Here is a 16,053-nt window from a genome sequence, read left to right as displayed (position 1 = left end):
TGAACCTAAATTTCTAATTTCTGAAACTCTTTTGGCCGAAGTCACAGCTACCAGGAAAGTGGTCTTGAGCGTAAGGTCTCTTGTGGAAAGAGGTTTGTCAGGATCTGATCCGAGATTGGAGAGAAAATCCAAGACAAGAGGGAGGTCCCATTTGGGGAACCTAGGTCTTCTTTGAGGTCTAAGCCTGATGGCTCCTTTAAAGAACTGAAGGACCAAAGCATGATTTGCCCATGAAACTGCTGTGAAGGCCGAGATGGCTGACACTTGAACTCTTAGTGAGCTGACTGCTAAAGACGAGTCAAGTTCTGATTGAAGAAAACTCAGTATGTCTTGTACTGTTGGAGAGCTACAAGGATTCGACATGGAAGACATATGAACAGTGAATCTAGACCATATACGCTCATATACCCTATTAGTACTTTTCCTTCTGGCACTGAGAAGGGTTGGAATAGCTTCTTCAGGACAACCTAGAGCTTCGAGCCTTCCCCTCTCAAGAACCACACCCTGAGGTGTAGGCGGGATGGACACGGGTGTAACGTCGTGCCTTGAGACAGTAGATCCAGCCTGAGCGGTAGCGGAACTGGGTCTTGATAGCTGAGGAGTGATAACAGAGAGAACCAAGGGACCAACTGCGAGTTCCACCTTGCTTCTTGATGTAAGCCACTGCGGTTGTATTGTCCAACCTTAACATTACTGATGATTTCATTATTAGATGGCGAAATGACAGGAGTGCCTGAAAGGCGGCCCTCAGCTCCAGTATGTTGGAGACAATCCCTCGAGAAGGGGAATTCCATCTGCCCTGAGCCACTTCTGAAAGGCAGTGAGCACCCCATCCTGGATTGCTGGCATCCAATGTCATTGTGACCCATGAGATGGGAATGATTGAATGGTGATTGCACAGATTTTTCACTTGAAGCCACCAAAGGAGAGACGTTCTCATCTTTGGAGTAAGGTGTATGCGCTGGATTTGGCTGGAAGAATCTCGTTGTTGAAGGAACCCTTTTTGGAAGGGCCGTGTATGCCATTGGGCCCACTTCACCATAGGAATGGTGGCTGTCATTGTGTCAATTACTTTCAGGCATTGGAGAGCGGAGAGGTGAGATGACGCAAGGGCTGCGTGTATTCTGTCTCGAATCACGCCAATCTTCTCCTCTAGAAGGGAGAAGGTGCCTTCCATTGTGTTGAAGTAAGCCCCTAGAAACACAAGGGATTGTGTTGGCTCTAGATGGCTCTTCTCTAGATTCAGGAGCCACCCAAATTCTTGCAGGGTGGAAATGACTAAGCTCTTGTGCTCTAAAAGTTGGTCTTTGTTTCGAGCTAGGAAAAGTAGGTCGTCTAGATAGTGGTGGAGACGAACCCCTTTGACACAAAGAAGAGCCACAACAGATAATAGGACCTTGGAAAAGACCCAAGGTGACGTCGTTAGACCGAAGGGTAGACACATGAATTGCAGATGCTGATCGCCTACCGCAAAGTGGAGGAACTGTTGGAAGTCCGTTGCCACCGGCACGGGAAAGTAGGCATCTTTTAGATCGATTGAAATCAACCAGTCTCCCAGATGTACTGACTGTTGAATTGTAAGTAAGGATTCCATTTTGAACTTTTCCTTCCGGATAAAGAAATTGAGATGGGTTAAGTCTATGACTGGTCTCCATGTATCATTTTTCTATTCTTTCATGAACAGAGGAGAATACATGCCTTTGCCTCGTTCGTTTTCTGGAACAGGGATGGTTGTGCCTTGATCCAATAAACAATTCACATAGGTTAACAGGACCTGCCTTTTCTCTTCTGAACCTGGAAGAGTTGTAGGAACAAATCTGAGTCTTGGGGCGTTGTTGAAGACCCACTTGTGACCGGAAGAGACCGTCTTGACGGTCCAGTAATCCCAGATTGAGGCCGCCCAGACATGCCTGATGTGGCGAAGACGAGCCCCCACCTGGCATGCCTGAGCGGGCCCAATCTCAAAAGAACTTAGTGGAGTCCTGGTTGCCAGAGGAACCACCTTTTGTGGGTTTTTTGAAAGAGGACTGCCTGGATTTCCAGGACCTTAAAAACTCCCGACCAGGCCTGTAGCTGCACGCTTCCCTAGCGCGATCAGAATTTTGTCTTCTAGGAAAAGTGCCTTTCTGATTTTGTAGGCATCGGTCTTGAGGGAGGAAACCACACTTACAACCTGTGGCCGGGGTTATGGCACTATCACCTTCAAAAGGAATTCGGCACCAAGCTTGTTTGGAAGCCGGATCCGCCAACCATGGACAGAGCCATAAGGCACGACGTGCTGAAACAGACGCCAACATAACCCGGGACATCAGGCGGATGACATCAATAGAGGCCTCCCCAAGAAAGGCAGACGCCAGCCTGATCTCCTGGATAGGAGAATCTTTAGCCGTTTCAACAGAGATACCTCTTAGGAACTCATCCACATTGTCAGACCAAGATTCTATAGCTTTGGATACTGCAGCTATCGCAAGTATTGGCTTGCATGCCATTCCTGACGTCAGGTTAATCCTTTTTAGATCTGAATCGATCCGTCTTTCTAAGGCATCTTTAAATGATACAGTGTCTTCTAAGGGAAGAGTTACATATCTTACTAGTCTCATAAGTGCTGCATCCACCAAAGGAGCTGACTCAAGGTGTTTTACTTCCTCCTCTTTAAAAGGATACAGTTTCAAGACTTTTGATTACATGGAACTCTTTTTGTCCATCTTGCTCCATTCCTCAGATATGATGTCACCCAGCTCAGAGAGAAAAGGAAAATATTGTCGCTTCTTATTGAGCTGCTTGAAAAGTTTTCTCTGTTTTGGGGGGGAAGTAAAAGGGTCTTCCCACTTCAGGGCCTCTCTTTTTTTTTTAACAAAACAGATATGCTTTATTGTCACAGAAGGTAAAAATACAAAATACCGACTGACAGTACATAACACTTCATGGAAGATATACATGCCTTTACATCGATCAAGTTAGTGTGTACAGATTAGAGGGTAGCGTAAAAGAATATCAATACTATATATAAAAAACCCCCGCTGTCCCCCACATCTAGAAACCATCCCACCCAACAAGCAAAATATTCTCAAAACACTGTATGCCATTAGGAGGATAGCCTCGGAGCCCATACTTTTTCGAATTTTCATGGACAGCCTCGGTTAATATATGTCATTTTATACATGGGAATGGCTGCCTCAATCTGTGCTTCCCAGGCTACAATGGACGGAGAGGAAGAGTCAATCCACTTCATTAGGATCTGCTTTTTGGCATAAAAAAGAAGATAAGAAATGAATAATTTAAGATGATAGGGTCGTTGTTCGTCATCATGAACCCCCAACAGAGCTAGCTCTGGCGAGGCTGGGATGGATATTTGTAACCTGGAATTAATTTCTCCAAAAATCACAGACCAAAATATCGCTATAATGGGGCACTCCCAGAACATATGAAAGAACGTTCCAATTTGAACCTTACATTTAGGGCATAGGGGGTCTTTATCAGGGAAGATATGATGGAGACTCTGAGGGGTGTGATAAACCCTATGGATAAATTTAACCTGAATTAATTTGTCTTTAGATGCTATCACTAGTTTAGGGCCATATTCCACTTCATCCCGAAGGTAGCAACTTCCCTCCACTACAACCAAGACATTGTCTTACCATCCTTTACTAATGATCAAGGTGAAACTCATCCCCTGGATGTTAAAACAACCATCATTAGCTACCTGGAGGCTACAAATCCTTTTAGGAAGACGGATACCCTCATGGTCATTCCACATGGAAACAGACGAGGTCAAGCGGTGTTCCCTTCCTGACGCCTCTCCATGGCAGCACACAGATTCCCACCCCGTTTTATGGTGATATATTTACAGAGAATGCAGTGGGGTGTCTCCCCTTCAAATTTATAGCTAACCAATCCTGTCAGGTTGTGGGGGCGGAGTCACAACCCAGTGTGTGCTGCCATGGAGAGGCGTCAGGAAAGGAAAATTACGGAAAGGTGAGTATACAATTTTCCGTTATCCTGATTCAAATGAAATTTGGAAACCACCTTCGGTAGAAATTCCGGACGAGGGCACATGACCACTCTGTCCTGATGAAGAATCATAAAAAGCTCTTTGCAAGAAAGGGCGGCCAATTCTGACACCTTTCTAGCCGATGTTATAGCCACCAAAAAGACAAATTTTCTGGTCAATAGGACAAAAGGAATATGCCTAATAGGTTCAAACGGTTGACTCTGTAAGGCTGACAGTACCAAATTTAGGTCCCAGGGACATAAAGGTGGTTTATCCGGCGGCCTCAAGAGTGTGACACCCTTGACAAAGGTTCGCACCATAGAATGGGATGCAATTGGTCTTTGGAAAAAAACGATAAGGCCAAAATCTGTCCTTTAATTGTCCCTAATGCGAGCTGCAAGTCTACTCCTGCTTGCAGAAAGGGGAGAACCCTTCCAATAGTATACCTACGAGGGTTCCATTTTCTTTTCTCACACCAAGAAATGTATGACTTCCAGACTCTATAATAGATAACTCTAGAAACTGACTTTCTAGCGTTTATCAAAGTAGACAAGACTGAACCCATAATACCACGGTCTTTCAATATTCTGGTCTCAATAGCCAGGCCATCAAATTCAGCAACCGTAAAGAAGGATGGAATATGGGCACTTGAGACAACAGATCTGGACGGCAAGGAAGGACCAATGGTCCCCTACTGCCAACTTCACAATCTCTGAGTACCATGATCTCCTGGGCCACGCTGGGGCCACTAGGATCACCGGCTTTCGTTCCTCCTGTATTCTGCGTAGTAAGTGCGGCAGAATTTGGATCGGAGGGAAAGCATATATCAGAGAATACTGATCCCAAGGAACTACTAATGCGTCTATCCCAACAGCAAGCGGATCCTTGGTCCTGGATACAAACTTGTCCAGTTTGGCATTGAATCTGGATGCCAGCAGATCCACATCTGGGGTCCCACAGTATTTGGCAGATCTGTAGAAAAACCTCGGGATGCAGGGACCATTCCCCTGGTAACAATTTCTGGCGACTTAGGAAATCCGCCTGCCAATTGTCCACCCCCGGAATAAACACTGCCAACAGAAACGGCACATGTTTTTCTGCCCAAGTCAATATATGATCTACCTCTCTTTGGGCTGCCCGACTCCTGGTACCTCCCTCGTGGTTGATATATGCCACTACCGTGGAGTTGTCGGACTGGACTCTGACAGGAAGACCCCGCAATCTGGATGTCCAGAATCGCAGCACTAGACGAGCTGCCCGAATCTCCAATAGATTGATGGGCAGGGTCCTTTCTGTCTGGGACCATATTCCCTAAACAGACGCTTCCTCTAGGACTGCTCCCCAACCGAGAAGACTGGCGTCCGTGGTTACAACCTTCCAGGCTACCGGTGGGAAAGATTTCCCTCTTTCCAAGTTTCTGGTTCATAACCACCAAGAGAGGTTCCATAGAACCTGTGGAGATAGAACCATAGGCTGATCCAGGGTTCGAGCTGACTTGTCCCAGGCTTTTAGAATACTGTTCTGGAACACCCTGGAGTGGAACTGTGCATATGGCACTGCGCTGAAGGATGACACCATTTTGCCTAGTAACCTCATGCACAGCCGAATAGAAGGTGTTAGTTCTTTTTTCACCTTCTGTACAAGTTCCACTATGGAGGCAACCTTTAAGGGAGGAAGAAACACCCTTTCTTGAGCAGTGTCCAAGACCAGACCCAGATACACCAAGGCTTGGGTCGGACAAAGAGCTGACTTGTCCATATTTAGCACCCAACCTAAGCATTGTAAAACTGTACTGCTCTTGACACGTCTTGAACCAGTATGGGGCTTGAACATTCCCTTAGAAGATCGTCCGGATATCCTACTACGGAGACTTTCTGAGACCTTAGGGAAGCCAACACCGGGGCCAGAATCTTTGTGAAAACCCTGGGGGCCGTGGCCAGACCAAAAGGTAGTGCCACAAATTGGAAATGACTGCCCTCTACAGTGAAGCGTAAGAACCTTTGATGTGGACCGAAGATCAGCACATGAAGGTACGCGTCCTTGATATCTCTGGACGCTAAATAGTCTCCCTTTCTCAGGGACTTTATTATCGAACGAACCGACTCCATGCGGAAGGATCGGACGTCTACAAAGAAGTTGAGAGCCTTGAGGTCCAAAATGGGCCTTACTTCCCAACTTGGTTTCGGCACGGTAAATAGGTTTGAGTAAAACCTAGGGTTGTCCCGATACCACTTCTTTAGGACCGAGTACAAGTACCGATACTTTCTTTCAAGTACTCGCCGATACCGATTACCGATACTTTTTTTTTTAAATGTCACGTGACAGTGTTTTTTGGTTTTTTTTTTTGTTTTTTTTTTTTTAACAGTGCTTGCTTTTTTTTGGGGGGGGGGTGAACGGTGTGTTTTTTTTTTTTTTTTTTTATTATCAACTTTTATTTTTTACAATAATATTTTTTTTATTCTTTATTGTTTTTTTTTTTTGTTTTTTTTTAATCAGCCCTTTTGGGGGGCTTTGGTGAGATATCAGGGGTCTTAACAGACCTCTGATATCTCCCCCTTGAGACAGAGAAAGAGACAGAGGATAGAGATTCCCCAGTCCCTTTCTCTGCAGCGTCAGCTGCACTGAGAATGAATGGAGAGAAGACAGCAGCTTCTCTCCATTCATAAACTGACACATCGTAATCATAAGAGATTACAATGTTTCAGTTATTGTGAATGGACAGAGTCAGCTGACTCTATCCATACACAAGGGAAGGAGGAGGGGGACTGAGGAACAGAGGGGGAGAATGGAGGGAGACAGATAAGGAGAGCAGAACGAGGGGACAGATAAGGAGAGCAAAACGCAGGGGACAGATAAGGAGAGCAGAACGGAGGGGACAGCGGAGAGGCACGGAGGAGGATGCAGTGACAGTCAGCTGTGAGCGATCACCGCTGTGTCACTAAAGCTGCTGAAAGCCACTGGGGGAGAATCTTGTAACTCCCCCACGCGCCGATCACAGCTGTCTTCCAGGTATTGGGGGAAGCATCGGGAGCATTTGCCCGAGTACAAGTACTTGGGCAAATGCTCGGTATCGGTGCCGATACCGATACTAGTATCGGTATCGGGACAACCCTAGTAAAACCCCTTGAATCTTTCCTTGTGCGGAACCTTTACAATTACCCCCTGCATCAGCAGATGATGTAAAGCTAGGAATAGGCATCTTCTTTTCTCTATAGAAAGCAAAAATAAAAATTAAGTACAGCGCTACGTTTAGAAAGAAAGTGAAAAGCAGCCAACACACCTATAGACTCAAGGCAGAAAAAAAACACAAAAGAAACAAAAGTGTGGCGCTATATATCACATCCACAGCCGTGTGTATTACAATAAAGACATATAAAAATAGTGAATACTACCAAAAAATGTATGACCATAAAATGGATAGTGTCAAATAATTAATCAGTGTTGATCACATATAAAGTAAATACACAATAATACTTAATCATCAGATGTGCCAGTGATTAATAGAAAACCGTGCTGGTTACATGAGCCAGACACCAAACATAAAAAACATCAAACTTTAGAAGTCCATAAAAAATGTGTAGAAAAATAGTGAAGAAAACATCAACAGAGTTCAAAGGGGGTGATGCATGGCCAGATGGTATTCACAGAATTTTAGTCGCACCAAATCTGGCGAGTGGGCAGAAGGGAGACCACAAGTGTGCATAGATTGTACATCAGTGCCGGGGCCAACTTCAGGAGTAGAGGAGGCTTACCGGAAAGAATTGACCTGAAATGGCGTACGCCAGACAAGTCAAAAAAGCATAATAACCACTGGTTCTGGGAAATGCGTCTTGTCAGATGTCATCAACAGATGGTGGAAAGAAAAGGGGTGGTCTGCACGGCTTCCTCTCCCATAGGTAATCCAGCATAAGCCAAACGTGTAGTTTCATATGCCATGCAAGGAGCAAACAAAACTCACATAGCGTAAAAACGTTTTAAAACACTAGTTTATTAAAATAATAAAAAACAGACTCACATTTTGGAAGAATGAAACAGAGCTCAAATATCAAATAGCGGCGATCGTGAGGGGTCCACTCGACATGTTTCAGCTAAGGAGCCGTCATCTGGGGTATGGACCACCCTCACCTCACCGCTCTATAAACAGAAGATGACCCCCACTGGGAGTGTCTACAAACCGGAAGTGCAACAAGTAAGAATCACTTCCGGTTTTCAGGGTCATAAGATGACTAATTGAATAGTTATATTAAAAACAAATTAATGAAGCAGAGAACCATGTATCTCATGTTTCTAAATTAGAAGATTAAAAATGAAAAATAAGTACAAAAAAACGGTAAGCTGTGCCCTGAATCAGTCCATCTACCTAGAACTGGGCAGAGCGCTAGCCAAGCCTCCCTTTCAGCCAGCCTGCTCCTCAAGCCTCACTTTCATATGTGATGCACTTCCCATCACACAGAGAGGAAGTAATACCACTGCACTCCATAAGGCGGAAACCAAGCCTCAATCTGAGGCGAAGTGTCAGCAGAGAGGAGAAATAAATCAGTGCACTGAAAAAAGGCATTAGTGTTAAAATAAAAACAGATTGGAAAAGAAAAAGAAAAAAAGGGGGATAAAAATTATTACACAAGGCTAATGCTTGCAATAACATTACCTTATAAAGGTGATACAAAGACATTCTAATAAGGTTAATTAGTGATCAATATTAGAATCATGGACCATAATATTAAAGGGACACTGCCAATGGGGGACATCAACAGCGTACATATCAAAAATTACATTCTGAATTAAACCGTAATTATCCCGGACTCCATGACATAAATTAAGACAACCAATAATATAATCATCTTATATAGTAAAAAAAAATATTCTTTGTCATTTAGACAATAAGAGAGATCATATTTACATTCAAGCTTGGTTAATAAAAGAGTTGATGTCCCACTCCACATTGATACCCTGTGGAAAATGGGACCCCAACTCATATACCCAGTAGGTCTCTAAACGCGAGACACCTCTAAGAATCGACCCGCCCCGCCAAGGGGGCACGTACCTATCGTATAATGAGGAATTGACTACCCACAGGATTCCGATCGTGAACCTCCCTGTAGTGTCTAGGGACAGTGTGATTAGTACTGCCCGCTTTAATGAGATTGATGTGTTCCGAAACCCGTGTAGTAAAAGATCTGATGGTCCGGCCGACATATTGCTTGCCACAAGGGCAAGTTAAAAGATAAACTATTCCTGTAGTGGCACACATGCAGAAATGTTTAATTTTGTAAGTACGGCCGGTCACGGTGGAAGAAAAACTATGACTAGCCCTTCTGCCACAGGTATTGAATTTACAGACCAAGCACTTTTTACAAGGATAAAATCCAATCAAGTTGTGGAAAAAGGATGGTCTCTCTGGTGGGTTGATGACATTAGGTGCTAACCTATTCCGGAGGGATGGAACACCCTTAAACACCACCTTTGGAGTCTTAGGCAACAGAGATCCCAAGACTTTATCTGTTTTTAAAACATCCCAGTGCTTTTCAAAGATTTTCTTAACATGCTTGTGCTGCATGGAGAAAGATGTCAAGAAGGACCATTTGAATTCATCATTCTTTTGTCTAGGTCTATCCTCTAATAATGACTGACGGTCTGTTGCACAAGCACTTTCAATCTCATTATCTAAATCCACAGAGTTATAACCCTTCTCCAGGAACCTATCTTTCAAGGTCATGGCCTGTAGTCTAAAAGTGTCTGAATCAGTACAGTTCCTACGCAATCGTAGGAACTGACTTTTGGGAACAGATCTGATCCAGGAACTGTGATGGCAACTATCAGTCGATATGTATGCGTTCCTGTCGGTGGATTTAAAATAAGTACTAAATATAAATGAGGACCCACTTCTTTCAATGACAAGGTCTTAAAAGTGGATTGAGGTGGTACTAGTTTCAAAGGATAAAGCAATACCCCTATCATTATTGTTCAAAGTTGTAAAAAAATCAACCAGACCATCATGACTCCCTGTCCACAGGAGGAGGATGTCGTCTATGTCTTGGGCCCACAACAGAAGGTGTGGGTTCTCCATGGCATAGACGACATCCTCCTCCCTTTGGCCATGAACAGGTTGGCCAGGCTGGGAGCAAATTTTGCTCCCATAGCCACCCCTTTATGTTGGCGATAGAATTTACCACCAAACCAGAAATAATTGTGTTGTGTTGCAAACTCAATTAAATCAATAATGAATACTATCTGGGGTGAAGCAAGGGAGGCATCCCTGTTTAGAAAACAATGTACTGCATCCACACCTTGACGGTGTGGAATGCAGGTATAACGGGACGCAACATCCGCAGTGGCCATGATAAGGTAACCAGAATGGGAAACATTCGATAACAGTTTAATCACATCCTTAGTATCTTTTAAGTAGGACGGCATCTTAAGTACAAATGGCTGTAGGAAAAAGTCGATATATTTCCCAATCTTTGAGGTGACCGAGTTAATACCACTAATTATAGGTCGACCCGGGGGGGTGGAGAGGGTCCTTGTGGACTTTGGGCAAGTAATATATAACTGGGATGCGTGGAGCAAGGGGGACTAAAAAAGATCTGTCTTTTTTGTTTAAAATACAGGAGTCAAAACCTTTAGCTACTAGGTTCTTCAGTTCTTTTTTGTACTCGAATGTAGGATTCTTTGGTAATTCTATGTAGGTCTCTCGATCTTCCAAAATGATTATCGTGCATCCAGGGTAGTCAATACAGAGGGTGTATTTGTTGCCACCTCCAACGACACAGAAATTGGTGGGTTATTCATGAGATTTAAAAATGTCATGGTCTCTGAACTCCATTTGCAATGGGATTTAGCCTTCTTGGAGCAATATGTAACAGAAGGTATGATCCCACGGAGTCTTAGATGGGATGTTCATCCCCAACAAGGGGAAGTAGATCTTGACTCTTGGTTTACTTATTTCAACAATGCTGGCATCAAGTTCCTGGATTTCCTTATCAATAGGAAACGTATTCGTCTCTCTGTTTTGGATCAGGAGATTAAGGAACTGAATTACTTACCCATAAAAACTCAGTTGAATATAATACCCTGTCCTCCAATTTGCAGGCATATCTCATAAGGAGGATAAGGAACAAAAAAACAAAAAAGTATTCCCGTGACACCGGGGACTACAAGGCGGGCAAGGTATTCGGATGGCAGAAATCCATTACAGGATCTGCTTCACAGCCACCCATGGAGACTAATGTCCACAGCCAGGATACCCTTGTTCTACCCATTGAGCCTGCGGTCCGTCCAAAATCTTATGTAGATAGAGGACGGTCTCATGGCAGAGGCCCCCCTCCACAAAGGGGACGCCAGCCAAGTATGCATACCCCTAAACAACAACAGAGAGGAAGAGGTCATCCTTCTAGAGGGAGAGGGAGAGGAGGAAATAGGGGTGATTATCATAATTATAATGATTATCAACATTATGAACGGGAGAACTCCTACTATCGGGGCTCCCCTGTTCGCCACCACGAACCTTCTCATCACCCCTATCATCAGAATTCATCCTATTATAGACACCCTCCGGTTTCTACATATAATAGGTATTCCCCTCTACGTGATCACCATAATGAGAACGTTTATCCTTTCCCTAATGTAGGGTATGATCCATCCCCACGTATACGACCTTACTCCGATCCACGGACCCCTCGGGATTTTCACGAGGGTACCCAGAACAAAAAAAGAGGCCCAGAAACAAGAAAGGGTCCAGAGGAGGGAGGAGGGTCCAGAGAAGAAAAGCGCAAACAAACTTAACATGTCAGGGGGTATTTAACTTGAGCAATACAATTCTCACTCAAGAAGAGAAAATTGTTTTAAACAAAGGTCTCAAATTTGCCCCTCCGTACAAACTTAATAAGTTTGATACGTTCATCGACATACAAAAGTTCATTAGAAAAGTTAATGTCCAAAGGTACATCATTTCAAACCCCACTAGTAATGTGGCCAGGGCGGCAACGTCCGGTACCGTCCATTCGGGCCTATCTAATCCCTCCCTCTTTAGTCCCCCTACACAACTTCCTCCTACCATTAATTTGTTCAAAGAATTGGTGCTGAGAGATTTGGCTGCTATTCCACTTAAGCGCAAATTCTACAACCCTCTACCCTCAGTAGGTGTAAAGAGGTTATGTGATAACAAGAATCTAGTGATTCGCCCCACCAACAAAGGCGGGGGGATTGTCCTACTAAACAAATCTGACTACATGGATGAAATGCATCGCATTTTGGGAGATCGAGAGACCTACATAGAATTACCAAAGAATCCTACATTCGAGTACAAAAAAGAACTGAAGAACCTAGTAGCTAAAGGTTTTGACTCCTGTATTTTAAACAAAAAAGACAGATTTTTTTTAGTCCCCCTTGCTCCACGCATCCCAGTTATATATTACTTGCCCAAAGTCCACAAGGACCCTCTCCACCCCCCGGGTCGACCTATAATTAGTGGTATCAACTCGGTCACCTCAAAGATTGGGAAATATATCGACTTTTTCCTACAGCCATCTGTACTTAAGATGCCGTCCTACTTAAAAGATAATAAGGATGTGATTAAACTGTTATCGAATGTTTCCCATTCTGGTGACCTTATCATGGCCACTGCGGACGTTGCGTCCCTTTATACCTGCATTCCACACCGTGAAGGTGTGGATGCGGTACATTGTTTTCTAAACAGGGATGCCTCCCTTGCTTCACCCCAGATAGAATTCATTATTGATTTAATTTAGTTTGCAACACAACACAATTATTTCTGGTTTGGTGGTAAATTCTATCGCCAACATAAAGGGGTGGCTATGGGAGCAAAATTTGCTCCCAGCCTGGCCAACCTGTTCATGGCCAAGTGGGAGGAGGATGTCGTCTATGCCATGGAGAACCCACACCTTCTGTTGTGGGCCCGGTACATAGACGACATCCTCCTCCTGTGGACAGGGAGTCATGATGGTCTGGTTGATTTTTTTAAAACTTTGAACAATAATGATAGGGGTATTGCTTTATCCTTTGAAACTAGTACCACCTCAATCCACTTTTAAGACCTTGTCATTGAAAGAAGTGGGTCCTCATTTATATTTAGTACTTATTTTAAATCCACCGACAGGAACGCATACATATCGACTGATAGTTGCCATCACAGTTCCTGGATCAGATCTGTTCCCAAAAGTCAGTTCCTACGATTACGAAGGAACTGTACTGATTCAGACACTTTTAGACTACAGGCCATGACCTTGAAAGATAGGTTCCTGGAGAAGGGTTATAACTCTGTGGATTTAGATAATGAGATCGAAAGTGCTTGTGCAACAGACCGTCAGTCATTATTAGAGGATAGACCTAGACAAAAGAATGATGAATTCAAATGGTCCTTCTTGACATCTTTCTCCATGCAGCACAAGCATGTTAAGAAAATCTTTGAAAATCACTGGGATGTTTTAAAAACAGATAAAATCTTGGGACCTCTGTTGCCTAAGACTCCAAAGGTGGTGTTTAAGGGTGTTCCATCCCTCCAGAATAGGTTAGCACCTAATGTCATCAACCCACCAGAGAGACCATCCTTTTTCCACAACTTGATTGGATTTTATCCTTGTAAAAAGTACCTGGTCTGTAAATTCAATACCTGTGGCAGAAGGGCTAGTCATAGTTTTTCTTCCACCGTGACCGGCCGTACTTACAAAATTAAACATTTCTGCACGTGTGCCACTACAGGAATAGTTTATCTTTTAACTTGCCCTTGTGGCAAGCAATATGTCGGCCGGACCATCAGATCTTTTACTACACGGGTTTCGGAACACATCAATCTCATTAAAGCGGGCAGTACTAAACACACTGTCCCTAGACACTAAGGGGAGGTTCACGATCGGAATCCTATGGGTACTCAATTCCTCATTATACGATAGGTACGTGCCCCCTTGGCGGGGCGGGTCGATTCTTAGAGGTGTCTCGCGTTTAGAGACCTACTAGGTATATGAGTTGGGGTCCCATTTTCCACAGGGTATCAACGTGGAGTGGGACATCAACTCTTTTATTAACCAAGCTTGAATGTAAATATGATCTCTCTTATTGTCTAAATGACAAAGAATATTGTTTTTTTACTATATAAGATGATTATATTATTGGTTGTCTTAATTTATGTCATGGAGTCCGGGATAATTACGGTTTAATTCAGAATGTAATTTTTGATATGTACGCTGTTGATGTCCCCCATTGGCAGTGTCCCTTTAATATTATGGTCCATGATTCTAATATTGATCACTAATTAACCTTATTAGAATGTCTTTGTATCACCTTTATAAGGTAATGTTATTGCAAGCATTAGCCTTGTGTAATAATTTTTATCCCCCTGTTTTTATTTTAACACTAATACCTTTTTTCAGTGCACTGATTTATTTCTCCTCTCTGCTGACACTTCACCTCAGATTGAGGCTTGGTTTCCTCCTTATGGAGTGCAGTGGTATTACTTCCTCTCTGTGTGATGGGAAGTGCATCACATATGTAAGTGAGGCTTGAGGAGCAGGCTGGCTGAAAGGGAGGCTTGGCTAGCGCTCTGACCAGTTCCAGGTAGATGGACTGATTCAGGGCACAGCCTACCGTTTTTTTGTACTTATTTTACATTTTTAATCTTCTCATTTAGAAACATGAGATACATGGTTCTCTGCTTCATTAATTTGTTTTTAATATAACTATTCAATTAGTCATCCTATGACCCTGAAAACCGGAAGTGATTCTTACTTGTTGCACTTCCAGTTTGTAGACACTCCCAGTGGGGGTCATCTTCTGTTTATAGAGCGGTGAGGTGAGGGTGGTCCATACCCCAGATGACGGCTCCTTAGCTGAAACATGTCGGGTGGACCCCTCACGATCACCGCTATTTGAGCTCTGTTTCGTTCTTCCAAAATGTGAGTCTGTTTTTTATTATTTTAATAAACTAGTGTTTTAAAACGTTTTTACGCTATGTGAATTTTGTTTGCTCCTTGCATGGCATATGAAACTACACGTTTGGCTTATGCTGGATTACCTATGGGAGAGGAAGCCGTGCGGACCACCCCTTTTCTTTCCACCATCTCTTGATGACATCTGACAAGACGCATTTCCCAGAACCAGTGGTTATTATACTTTTTTGACTTGTCTGGCGTACGCCATTTCAGGTCAATTCTTTCAGGTAAGCCTCCTCTACTCCTGGTGTTGGCCCCGGAACTGATGTACAATCTATGCACACTTGTGGTCTCCCTTCTGCCCACTCGCCAGATTTGGTGCGACTAAAATTCTGTGAATACCATCTGGCCATGCATCACCCCCTTTGAACTCTGTTGATGTTTTCTTCACTACTTTTCTACACATTTTTTATGGACTTCTAAAGTTTTATGTTTTTTATGTTTGGTGTCTGGCTCATGGAACCAGCACGGTTTTCTATTAATCACTGGCACATCTGATGATTAAGTATTATTGTGTATTTACTTTATATGTGATCAACACTGATTAATTATTTGACACTATCCATTTTATGGTCATACATTTTTTGGTAGTATTCACTATTTTTATATGTCTTTATTGTAATACACACGGCTGTGGATGTGATATATAGCGCCACACTTTTGTTTCTTTTGTATCTTCTTTTCTCTGGATCCGACAGAACCCTTGAGTACAGAAACCGATTCGGGAGATCTCCCGGAACTCTATTCTGTAACCGTATTTTACAGTGGAAATGACCCATCTGTCTTGAACCAGTTCTTCCCAGGCCTCCCCAAACAGCTGAAGCCTGCCCCCCACCTGTGAGAGCGGGGGCGCCCCTCCACAAGGTAGACTTGGAGTTGGGCTTGGATGTCTTTTGGGTCCAGGGTTTCTTCTGACCCTGGGGTCTTTTAAACCCAGATGGCTGAGGCCGTCGATACCGCTTAGGGGAAGAAGCACCAGGTCCTGGAGCATTAGGAATTTTATAAAGAGGGTTGCTTCCCTTTCTTTTTAATAGGGAGCAGGGCACTCTTTCCTCCAGAGATCTTTTGGATATACTTATCCAGATCCTCGCCAAACAAGCGCTCTCCATGGAATGGAAA

The 16,053-nt window shown here is 43.6% G+C and overlaps 1 protein-coding gene across 1 annotated transcript in view; it reads right to left on the bottom strand.

Annotated features, from left to right (window-relative positions):
- LOC141147786 (intelectin-1-like) overlaps positions 1-8,142 on the bottom strand; it is a 175,154-nt gene extending 167,012 nt beyond the window's left edge. The window contains exon 1 of the mRNA XM_073634965.1: positions 8,007-8,142. The gene's annotated coding sequence lies outside the window, so the exon portion shown is untranslated. The remainder of the gene's footprint in view (positions 1-8,006) is intronic.
- Positions 8,143-16,053: the final 7,911 nt, after the last annotated feature.

This window comes from Aquarana catesbeiana, linkage group LG06 (genome assembly GCF_042186555.1).
Source record: "Aquarana catesbeiana isolate 2022-GZ linkage group LG06, ASM4218655v1, whole genome shotgun sequence".
Taxonomy (NCBI): domain Eukaryota; kingdom Metazoa; phylum Chordata; class Amphibia; order Anura; family Ranidae; genus Aquarana; species Aquarana catesbeiana.
Note: the sequence above shows the minus strand (reverse complement) of the source record. Positions and strands in the feature narration are given on the sequence as shown.